General features: G+C 48.5%; 1 long non-coding RNA gene across 1 annotated transcript; it reads left to right on the forward strand.

Moving 5' to 3' along the window:
• The first annotated feature begins 371 nt into the window (after positions 1 to 371).
• Positions 372 to 3,473, forward strand: LOC123439414. The gene is made up of 3 exons (XR_006630087.1): positions 372 to 2,300; positions 2,446 to 2,651; positions 3,126 to 3,473. It is a non-coding gene; the product is annotated as an uncharacterized LOC123439414 (long non-coding RNA).
• The last annotated feature ends 843 nt before the right edge of the window (positions 3,474 to 4,316 follow it).

A 4,316-nucleotide genomic window follows, 5' to 3' on the forward strand; every position in this document is an offset into this window, starting at 1 on the left:
CGTGGGACGGCCCGTGTAGTTAGCGCGGCTGGGCCGTGCCGTGCCTGGCTCGTATAACTCAGGCCGGGCCGGCCCATGTGGCGAGGTTACCTGGTTCTCTCTCGCGTAGCCCATGTGTGTGTGACTGCTAGCGGAGCCGGGTATTGGGTGCGTGCATGGTTCATATCATACAGTTACTAGAGAGCCAGTTACCTGAGCTCTCTCTTGTGTCTCGCGATCCCCTTTTCCTCCAACCCTAGCTACAGATGGTGTGAAGGATGGATAGGGACCTCGGATCAGGCCTGCACGACCCGGGTGCCAGTGCCACCGCCGCCGCCGCCGCCGTGCATGGTTCATATACTGCTCCAGTTGTAGTTTCAATTTAGTATAGGAGTAGTACAAGTAACAATAAAATTTGCAATTCACAAGTCATCTCATCGATGCTCGACGAGTTAAATGATTATGTGAAATCTCTATAGCTTCGTGGAATTGCGTGCACGTACAAGTTCATGAGCAGTAACTTTCACTGATGGTTGTCATTTTTCCCCCATTTCCATTTCTCTGAAATAAATCGGCCTGGTTTATCCGTTGCAGGTCTTGAGCATGAGTAGTCCAGGAGCTCCTGGGGCACTTCTTCCCCTCCTCGCAAAATCGCAAACTGAGTCTATACCAAACTTTTGTATTTGGATAAAGTGAATATATAGCTCCATGTTGTGACTATAGGCATCAAGAACATATGAAAGACAATGACATATTATTTTTGCACCTCTATACTGCTGGTTGCACTACTTTATGGGCATAATTTTCGCTAGTCTTAGAACTCCGCTTGCATTGTATAGTTGGGATTTATATTTGATTCTTTTGTGTTTTTCATGGCTTTCATTTGCTTGTGTGTAACCAACTAATTATAATTTACCAATACAACTGCTGATGAATCAACAGTTCATCCAAGTCCATGCTTTTTTCTAGAATGTCCATGCACTCGATTGATTTTCACTGAATAAACAACTAACAAATGAATGACTGAAAACAAGCAAATAGAGTCATAGCAAACAAAGTCGATACGACGATGAACTTTGTATTCAACTGGTAAGCAAAAACAGTGACAAACTTGTTTGATTTTCAGCTATACAGCTAGCTAGTGTTGTCATCGATCAACCACTCACTGTCTACCGGTGGCCCAAGCATATGGAGGAATTCCCGGTCTCCGCGACGGACGAGCCCTTACGGCGGAACAAAGGTACCAGCCAGTCGATGATTCCTTTGTTAAAAGGTTTGCATAATTGAGCTGCTAGAATCTTGTTAAGTAAAGTACTCCTTAACAAGCTCATCATCAAGCTCAGTGAAGTTAGCTAACCGAGTGAAGGAGAGCTAAGACATTAAGCTATCATCAAGCTCAGTGGGAGCCATTAATGGCCATCAGACCCTCTAGAATGTCCTGGTATAGTAGTGGGTCTGCCGTAGTGGACTCTTGTAGTGTTAAGGAAAGCATCAAGTAGAAATTATCTAACCGAGTGAAGGAGAGATAAGACATTAAGCTATCATCAAGCTCAGTTGGAGCCATTAATGGCCATCAGACCCTCTAGAATGTACTGGTATAGTAGTGGGTCTGCCGTAGTGGACTCTTGTAGTGTTAAGGAAAGCATCAAGTAGAAATTATCTAACCGAGTGAAGGAGAGATAAGACATTAAGCTATCATCAAGCTCAGTTGGAGCCATTAATGGCCATCAGACCCTCTAGAATGTACTGGTATAGTAGTGGGTCTGCCGTAGTGGACCCTTGTAGTGTTAAGGAAAGCATCAAGTAGAAATTATCTAACTGGGTCAAGGAGAGATAAGACATTAGGCTATCATCAAGCTGAGTGGGAGCTATTAATGGCCACCCGACCCTCTAGAATGTAGGTATATAGTAGTAGGTCTGCCGTAGTGGGCTTTTGTAGTGTTGTTAAGGAAAGCATCAACTAGAAGTTATCTAACCGAGTGAAGGAAAGATATGACATTAAGCTTTCATCAAGCTCAGTGGGAGCCATTGATGGCCATCCGAGTCTCTGAGGAGTCATCTGTAGAATGCCGTGTGGGGTTTAGGTGTTACTCATTTGGGGATAAACCCGTGTCAACACACTTTCCTCTCTGGGCAAAATCAAGGCTTTGTGAGAGGCCCGGGGCTATATAGTGCAGGGCACACAACCATCACCAGCCAGTCAGCCCATCAGCAGGTTGTAATTTTCCTCGAGCTCTGTTTGTCTCTCTCTCTCTCAGGAGCAGGAGGTTGTGGTTCGTGCGACCAAGAGCCCCAGCGCGAGCCCCAGCACCAGCGATCAGGTAGGCCTTTCTCCATCACGTCTCCCTCTCCCTTTCTCTGTCCGTGTCTCACTCTCCCTATCTCTCCCTTTCTCTATCCGTGTCTCCCTCTCCCTCTCTCTAATTCACTTGTCTCTATCTAATTCACTTATTTGTTTTATGGCAGGCATGTCCAGCGCGGTGCTCTACGGCAATTACCCGGGGTCCTCCTTGTGGCAGGAGGCCACCCCGGGCCAGCGGACGGCCGCCATGGCTGGCTGCATCGTTCTGGCTACCGCCGTCGTCTTGGCAGTGAGCTGGTGTTTCAGCAAGGCCAAGGCGAAGCCCAAGGCGACCGCGTGCCTGCAGCGAATCGCCAGACGGTGTTAGCTGGTGAGAAGTAATAAATGATTGACAGGGGATTGATGTATGTGATGTTAGAGGGTGTTTGGATCACTAGAGACTAAAGACTAGTAGTAGTCACCTTTAATCAGTAAACCTTCAAACACCCCTGACTAATGGGTGACTAAAACTAGTTTAGTCCCTAGTCACCCCACCCCCAACTTTTACTGACTAAAGTCTCTTCTCTAATTAATTGGCGGACCCATCCTGTTGCGGGCTCATCCTCCCATGCGGGCACGCCAATTGAAAAAAGATAAATGAGAAGATAAATGAAAGGAAGAGAGAATAATTTAATACTGAGACATTTAATGCTGACTAGTAGTAGTCACCTTTCAAACAGGGCCTCACTACAAACTTTTAGTCTGACTACTACTAGTCACATGACTAGAGAGTATCCAAACACCCTCTTATATATAATCTTGATGTCTTGTGTATCTGCATGTTTACTTTTGTATTTGCATGTAGTAGTGTGTTTGTGCAGAGATACGTGCGAGGCGTACACCTGGTGGTTCAGTTGGAAGAGCATGTATGGAGAGACTCCAACGTGCAGTGAGAAGCTGTTGCATGCAAAGATCTGAAGCTAACAGGATGCACAAGTTATCTAGGAAGTTGTTATACATGCATGTGTTAGTGGCATAAGAATAGGTCGTGGCTTAGTTGGTTAGTGGAGCAGGTCGTGTGCGCAAGATCCGGGCATGTTGGCCGGGCACCGTGTGCGAGCTAGCTACTTAAAGCGTTGTAATCCAGTTTATTTGAAAAGGTGAAAAAGTGTGAAGAAAACTTGTGGCTGTGTGACACAACGCAAGGCCAAAATCCTTTGTATCTCGTCTGATCTGTGAGACGCAGTAGAGGGAGGGGGGTTTCAGGGAGTTGAGAGAATCAGCTCCAACATTCAAGAGAAGGCTGTGCCAACATTTGGTATCGGACTAAGGTTATCGATGTCGCGTGACTCTTCAGCGAGTGGAGCGTTGGTGTCGAGGGACTCGGCGGAGACGACGGTGGCCGCGACGGCGCTCGCGGCGACGGCGGCAGCGGGGAAGCTTCCATTCCCGTTGCTAACAAGGACGAACTACGCGGCGTGGGTGATGAGGATGAAGTACCTCTTGCGAGCCAACGACGCATGGGCTGTTCTTGATCGCGAGGCGTCGTCCACGGAGGTCGACAAGGGCAAGGAGGAGATGGCCATGACGATCATCTCCCAGTCGATCGACGACACGACGCTGCTGCGTGTAGCGGAGAAGGAGACCGCGGCTGATGTGTGGGCGGCGCTACGCTCCATGCACGTTGGCGACGAGCGCGTCCGGGAGGCGAGGATTCAGTCCTTGCGCTCGGAGTTTGATGGCCTCAAGATGGGTGATGCGGAGTCCGTGAATGATTTCGCGGCGAGGTTCACAAAGCTCGTGGGACGCATCCGTGAGCTTGGTGATCCGTTGGAGGAGAAGTAAGTTGTGAAGAAGCTGCTGCGAGCTGTCTCCAACAAGTTCATCCACGTTGCGTCGTCAATTGCGTTGTTCGGCGACACCAACAAGATGGCCATGGAGGAGGCCATTGGTTCGCTCAAGGCACATGAGGAGCTCGTCAAGGGGCGGGAGATAGGACAAGAAGAAGAGCAGCTCCTCATAGCAAGAGGGCATGACTCAATGCAAGGACGCGACC

The sequence above is a fragment of the Hordeum vulgare genome, chromosome 3H, assembly GCF_904849725.1.
Source record: "Hordeum vulgare subsp. vulgare chromosome 3H, MorexV3_pseudomolecules_assembly, whole genome shotgun sequence".
NCBI classification, from domain to species: domain Eukaryota; kingdom Viridiplantae; phylum Streptophyta; class Magnoliopsida; order Poales; family Poaceae; genus Hordeum; species Hordeum vulgare.